Raw genomic sequence first — 8048 nt, 5'->3', positions numbered from 1 at the left:
CCATGAAGGGACCAATGACGGGTACTTGTTTGTAGTGGTCCCGGAAGCTGGACAGCAGATAGAATCGTCTCCCTCCTGCTCATTTTTTTATATCCGTCAATAGACCTAGCCCCCTTCCCCCAACTCTAACCTTAACCTGGAAGTGCGGACACACAGACTCTTATACGCGCGCGCTCAGACGCGCCCAGGCACGCACAAACACTCACAGACACATTTAGACACGCACGGACTCTCTCAGACTTTTATAGACTCTTACAGACACTCTTAGGCACCCACAGGCCCTCACAGACTCTCACAGATACTTAAACACTCTCAGACACTCACAGACACGTCAGCGAATGACCCATCCTCCTAGCGAGTGAGGATCTTTTTGCAAAAGTCTGGTTGGCTGAGTGGAGGTGCTCGGCTGGTCTACCAGGAGTCCAAGAGAGCTGGAGGTCTGAGGCGTCGCCGGCCGCTACCTTCTACCACAGACCTCAACCTTTGATGCGATTCTACATCTTGGACGTCTTCGCTGAAATAGAACTTGTTGTGCCTCTTTCTGTTCTTTCTGATCGACTCTTCGCCGTGCGCCGTCCGCGGCACGACGTCGTGCCCTCAAATAACCAAGGTTGTCTTCGGACGTTCTCACACGTGGTCGTGACTTGTGAAACCGTCCATAGACGTCCATGGTTATTTGAGAACACGGCGTCGTGTCGTGGACGGCGAAAAGTCGATACGTGTGAAACGAACCTTTATTGTTTCTGATCAAATAGAAAAACGTCCTCATTGCAGCCCAAAAACAGAAAACGTTGAGTCCTCGCCCAAAACGTTTGCTTCTTTCCAGCAATTTGACGTAAATTAAAAGTGATATTACAGCTATTTAGCGTGTATATCACAGCGCATGCGCAACGAAACGTTCCTGCCATTGTCGCAAACAGCATTTTCAGTCAACATAATTTAGAAACGTTGAAAACAAAAAAACGTTAAAGGTTTGATTGTTACCATAAGGACGCCAGTTCTTGTTTACTGCCCCCGTCACATTATCACGATTTTCGTCAAATGTTGCGAGTTTCTAAAACTAGAAGACGACTTCGCCTTAAGTATTCTAGACTTACCTAAGTCTACAATTCAACAATGTGTCTAATATTCGTATAGGTTTAATTTCTCTTAGTTCGTTATTCACTTCTCAATATATGACGCAAAGGGGATTGGACATTTGGAGATTCGAAAAAAAAAAAATGTAACCTAAGTCGTTTCTTCTCAAACGAACTTGCTTGTGTTGCGTATGTGTGACGGACTTTACGAATTGATTCTACCAATAACAACCCTGTCTATTTACCTTCCGTCAATTGCCAGACGATTTCATCTAACTTAGGAGTTAACTTAACCCGGAAGCTGAAGAGCATCGTCATTAAATCCTTCTTTACGTTGCCGTACTTTCCTCATTTTATTCTGGTTAATGCCATACGACGATATTCAACATAACATGGGAGTCATATTGCGTGCGTACGTGCGCGTGAGTTTGTACGTGCGTGTGGTTGTGTGTGGGTGCGCGTGCTTGCGTGTGCGTGTACTGCGTGCGTGTATTCATGTGTGTGCTGCGTGCGTGTGTGCATGATTGCGTACATGTTTGCGTGTTTACGTGCGTCTGCGCGTGTGTGCGTGCGTGTGAACATGTTTATGCGTGTTTCTGCGTGTGTGTGCGTGTATTTGCGTGCGTATGTGCGTTCGCCTGTCCGTGTGCTTGCGCATGTGTGCATGTGTCTGCGTGTGTGCATGTGCACCCGTAAGCATAGACATGTATACATACATGTATATATACACTTACACAATTTACACGCAAATACGAAGAAAAAATACATATAACATGTGTACATACGTACTTTTGTCTGCAGATTATGGATATTCATAGAATGTGTGTCACAAATAATGAATTCATAATTGGGGGCACAGATAACGAATCCATTACACATGCACTCGTCATAAAGATTCTTAAGATGTTAGGTTAGGTTAAGATTCTTACGTTAATATCACTGATGCCAGAAGTCAGATTTTCCTACCTTCTTGAAATCGTTATTTGTGCAACCATTTATGAATTCATTGTTGGTGCTGCACATATTATGAATATTCATAATTTGTGCAGATTCACAAAATGTGCGTGGCACTATCATCATAACTTCCATTTGCCGCCTTGCCAGGCCGGGTTCAAGCCCTGAAAGGTGGTTGGCCTAAACGAGGTGACTGGCGATCGTGGTGGTTGGACTTGCTAATGAGGTCATTCGTTTGTAATGTAGAATTACAATCCAACTTGTTCAATGTGTGAAGATGCACATTAAATATTACCCAAGCAGTAAGTATAATGTAAAAATGATCTTTATTGTTACATATAAAATGCATCCAACTGAATTGTCCGCCGTCTTCAAATTAAAAATTGGTAAGTGAACTAAGCGATAAAATAAATACAAATCTGAACATGATATTCAGAATTTTTTTCTTAGCATAGAATAAGAATTAATACCTTTGTGAATTCGTCGGTTTTTGTGCCACAAAAACCACGGTTACGAAAAGTAAACATTGTATATCATCTACGTGAATAGGACTGTGTTATTGCTGATATAAATAACTAATACCTCTGTATACTATGGATGCTATCACTTCATTTCTTAGAAATAACCTCGCCAAACCTAAGCAACGTATTCAAAACACGTTGTTATTCGTCGAGCACACGTATAAATAACGTTTGGTGATTTTTATCTATCAATTTCACCGTTTGGTAGCTCGTTTGTCGTTTGTTGAAGTAATACTTGTACATAAGTACACACACACACACACACACACACACACACACACACACACACACACACACACACACACACACACACACACACACACACACACACACACACACTTGATGAATGAGGTGGAATATAGAGATAGTGATAGAGAGATAGAAAGATAGAGATAGAGAGATAGACCAGAGATAGCGAGATAGATATAGAGACAGAGGCAGATAGAGACAGATGTAGATAGATCGATAGATCGATAGATCGATAGATAGATAGATAGATAGAGAGAGGGGAGGGGGGGTTATAGCAGGGGGTGGGGGAAGTGAAAGATGGCATGGGAGGTGAACAAAGACATCGAGCTTGCAATGTTTTGTTTTTTATGCTAAGGAGAATTTTCTGAATATCATATTAGGTCTGTGTTTATTTCATCACTTAGTTCAATTACCAATCTTTATTTTGAACACTGTGAACAATTTAATTGGATGCATTTGATATATAACACAGTAACAATACAACTCATTTTTACATTACATTATTGTTACCGCACAGGTAATATTTAATGTGCATCTCCACACATTGAAAAAGTTGGATTGTAATGCTACATGACAAATGGATGACCTCAATAACGAATCCAACCACGGCGCGCATCAACCACCTCGTTTAGGCCAGCCACGTTTCAGGGCAAGAAGGACATTACTTGCCCGAGCCCGACCTGGCAAGGCGACACCAGTAGTTCTGGCGATTGTACATACACAAAGTCTCAAGAGTGTATCTCGTAATTTCCTCCAAATTATTATATATTTTTATTTATTTATCGATTTATTTTCATTTGGGGTCGATCTTGGACGACTCGTGATTCCCAAACCAAGGATACTTTGGAAAAAGTGGGAAAGTCCTCATCGACAACAATGGACTACAGTCTTACCTAACCTAATATAACCTAACCTAATATAACCTAACCTAACCTAACCTAACCTAACCTAACCTAACCTAATCTAACCTAATCTAACCTAATCTAACCTAATCTAACCTAATCTAACCTAACTTAACCTAACCATAACTTTACCTAACCTACCTAATGTAACCTAACCTAACCTAATCTAATCTAATCTAATCTAATCTAATCTAATCTAACCTAATCTAATCTAATCTAATCTAATCTAATCTAATCTAACCTAACCTTACCTACCCTAAACGCCGGTAAGAACTGCTGAAGTACTGAACAAACTTAGAACGTTTAAACCCAGCGGCCTGTAGGCTATATATAAACTAAGGAGAGTGGATAAACTAAGTCCGAAAGAATGGAAATAGGATAATATCAAAACCTCTTTTAACTTTCATTCCCGCAAATTATTATGAAATCTAAAACTTCTGGTACTTACCAAAGTTGAGGACGATTCCCTTCCAGATATATTGTTTCTCTAGAAGGCGTCTGCTTTCTCAAAGCGAACAAGCTTTGGTTTATAAACATCGTCAGTTCCGTCTCCACTTTTCATAGATTTCTTTACCTTGTTCACTTCATTTCTGTATGCTTCCTTCAAACTCTTTATTGTCTTCTCAGTCTCTTCGACAGGTATCACAACACCAACCTCAATCACTTCGTTAATCAAAATTTCAAAACCGCTACCTCGCATACATACATACATATACCAAGGCTTTTTACCCCCTTACAAGGGAGGTAGCCAAAAAGGAAAAGGCATAAAATCATTCCCCCCCCCCCATTCCATCCCTGAACACACTCCAAACCCCTCCACCCTCCCTCTTATCTTAGCACCTCCAGAATGACGGGTCATCCCTGCACCTTGTCCACTGCCCTGGGTCAGAAGCAGTGTCGCAAGACACAGCACATCCACAGCAAGGCCACTTCATTAATCGGCGACCCCCCTCCGTCCCCCCCATGCATTAAAGGAGAAGACGGGGAGAAATCCCTTCGAGCTGTGTCAAATTTTGCTCACACATACTACCTCACCCCCCCATCCCCCCGCCCATTCTTCATGTAGTTTTCATAATCTGTATCCCACAAAACTTCATATTTTTTAGCGACTAGGTCACGTGATCATGAAATCGCGCGCTACCGCCGAGCAAAGTTGAAGGTGTTTAATTTTAGTACCTGCGAATATTTTCTGTCGCCAATTGGACTTGCTAGTGACGACTAACCGGTCACACGTGGCAATTAGGTGCCTACCAGTCGCAGCTACTGTAGTAAAACTTAAGTCTCCTCACCTTTCTTGCCGCTCGGCGATTCCATTCATCGACGTGGTTCTCCTACGGTGTCGAGTCCCAAATGGCATCAGCCACAGTTCCTTCAGACTTCGAGCAAGGAATCATCAAACTTGTGAATTCTATCTGAAGTGTCGGGGAACATGACGAAGCTTCAGAGTCTTGAAGTGAAGTAGTGGAGGTGGGGAGATGTATATGGGGTGGGGGGATGTGTGTGTGTGTGTGGAATGGTGTGATTGTGTGTGGTGTGGATGGGTGATCGAATGGTGGTACGTGTTGGGTGGGGGTGGGGGATATTTGTGTGGGCGTAGGGGATGTGTGTGGGGGTGGGGAATGTGTGTGAGGTGGGGAGGTGTGTTGTGTGGGGGGATGTGTGTGTAATGTGTGTGTGTGTGTGTGTGTGATGTGCATGTGGGTGGGGATGGGGATGGAGGATGTGTTGGGTGGAGGTGGAGGGGGTTATGTGTGTGTTGGGTGGAGGTGGAGAGGGTTATGTGTGTGTTGGGTAGGGGAGTTGTATGTGGGGGTGAAGAAAATATGTGTTATGCCACGTCCACACGGTCGAGCACTGTCCGCCGGGCACGAGGGCTTTGCTCGACAACGGGCAAACCATCAAACTGTCCGTTCCCGGCGCCATTTGCGGGCAGTGGATGGAGGGCTGACATCGCTGCCAAACGCACGAGGTGAGGTGCGAGCAAAGTTAGCAAACCCGCTCAGTACAGATCGAAGTTACCTTTACCACCATGTCCGCACCTAGTACTAGTGTGTACTGGTCTCGACAAGACGTGTTATTGATGCTATGCTTTTCCTTATATTTGTCTCTTGCCTTTGTATATATGGCTCCACTTTCGAAAGGAGAACAGAAAAGCTGCTTATGTTAATTCTCATGTAATTGCAAAACAATTGTTCATTTTCATCCTGCAATTCACGTAGGATTGTCACTGAGCTTCCCATTAAATCACGTCTTTGTAATCACTCCCGGCACCAGACATGTCTCTGTGATTTCTTGTTTTTCTTTTTAATGCAGGCAACAATTATAATGCTGTAAAGTGCTACCTTCTTTCCAAGTATGGCGGGAACCATGGTTATCGTACCGCACTGAATCCCTCCCTCCCAACCTCTGCTTGCGGCCAACTAACCTCCAACCACCATCGTCAGCCGTGTGGACACTTCGCGGGCAGAGTCTGCGGACTTTGCCCGGTAAAGCCACGTCCACACGGTCGAGCTGTGCCTGGCAGGGCAAAGTCTGCAGACAATGCCCGCGTAATGCCGTGTCCACACGGTCGAGCTGTGCCTGGCAGACTTTGCCCTTACCGGACAAAGTCCGCAGACTCTGTCCGTAAAGTGTCCAAACGGCTGACGATGGTGGTTGGAGGTTAGTTGGCCGTAAGCAGAGGTTGGGAGGGAGTGATTCAGTGCGGTACGATAACCATGGTTCCCGCCATACTTGGAAAGAAGGTAGCACTTTACAGCATTATAATTGCTGCCTGCATTAAAAAGAAAAACAAGAAATCACGGAGACATGCCTGATGCCGGGAGTGGTTACAAAGACGTGATTTAATGGGAAGCTCAGTGACAATCCTACGTGAATTGCAGGATGAAAATGAACAATTGTTTTGCAGTTACATGAGAATGAACATAAGCAGCTTTTCTTTTCTCCTTTCGAAAGTGGAGCCATATATACAAAGGCAAGAGACAAATATGAGAAAAAGCATAGCACCAATACCTAGCACGTCTTGTCGAGACCAGTACACTCTAGTACTAGGTGCGGACATGGTGGTAAGGTAACTTGGGTCTGTACCTTACCTCGTGCGTTTGGCAGCGATGTCAGCCCTCCATCCACTGCCCGCAAATGGCGCCGGGAACGGACATTTTGATGGTTTGCCCGATAAAATTGCCCGTTGTCGAGCAAAGCCCTCGTACCCGGCGGACAGTGTTCGACCGTGTGGACGTGGCATTAGGTGGGAGGGTGTGTGTGGGATGGTAGTATCGCGTGTGTTCGGGTGGGGGGAAATGTACGGGATGGTGGGATTGTGTATGGGAGTTGGTGATGTGTAGGGGTGTGTGTAGGGGGATGTGTGTCGGTGTGGTGATATGTGTGGGGTGGGTGAGGGTGTTGGGTGTGATGTGAGTGTGGTGGGGCGGGGATGTGTGTGGGTGTGGGGGACGTGTGTGTGGAGTGGGGGATGTGTATGTGGAGTGGGGGTGTAGAGGTGGGGGAAGTGTGTAGGGGTGGGAATGTGGGGATATGTAGGTGGGATATGGGGGATGTGTGTATGGTGGTGTGGTATGTGTGTGGGGGTGGGGGATGTGGGGGTGGGGGTAGAGGATGTGGGGGTGCGCGATGTGGAGGTTGTGCGGGGGGATGGGTATTGGGTGGGTGTGGGGATGTGTGTAGGGGTGCAAGATGTGGAAGTGGGGGATGTGTGTGAGGGTGGAAGGTGTGTGGGTGCGTATGGGATGTGTGTGGGGGTGAAGGATATGTGTGTGGGAGTGGGGATGTGTTTGGGGGTGAAGAATGTATATGTGGGGATGTTTGTGTGGTTGAAGGATGTGTGTGGGGGTGGGGGATGTGTGTATTGGGGGTAAAGGATGAGTGTGTGGAGGCGAGAGATGTGGAGGTGGGGCGGGGGTTGTTGGGTGGGAGATGTATGTGTGGAGGTGGGGGATGTATGTGGGTGGATATGTGTGGGGGGATGTGGCGGTGGGGGTTGGGGGATGCATGTATGGAGGTGGGGGATGCGTGTGTGGTTGGAAGATATGGAGGTGATGTGTGGGGGTGGGGGGTGGAGGTGGGGGATGTGCGTGGGAGTGGAGGATGTGTGGGGGGTGTAGTTGGAGGATGTGGGGATGGGGAAGTGTCGGGGTGGGGGATGTGTAGATAGGGAATGGTGGGGTGGGGATGGGTGTGTAGGGGTGGGGATGTGTGGGGGTATGGGATGAGGTGTGGGTGTGGGGGATTTTTCTGTGGGGGTGGGAGATGTGCATTGGGTGGATGTGTGTTTGAACGTCTTCATTGTTCATTGTCTTCTTTTGTTTATTTACCACTTATTCATGCAC

Source organism: Oratosquilla oratoria, chromosome 26, assembly GCF_046742065.1.
Source record: "Oratosquilla oratoria isolate Oo_2021 chromosome 26, ASM4674206v1, whole genome shotgun sequence".
In the NCBI taxonomy this organism is placed as follows: Eukaryota; Metazoa; Arthropoda; class Malacostraca; order Stomatopoda; family Squillidae; genus Oratosquilla; species Oratosquilla oratoria.
Note: the sequence above shows the minus strand (reverse complement) of the source record.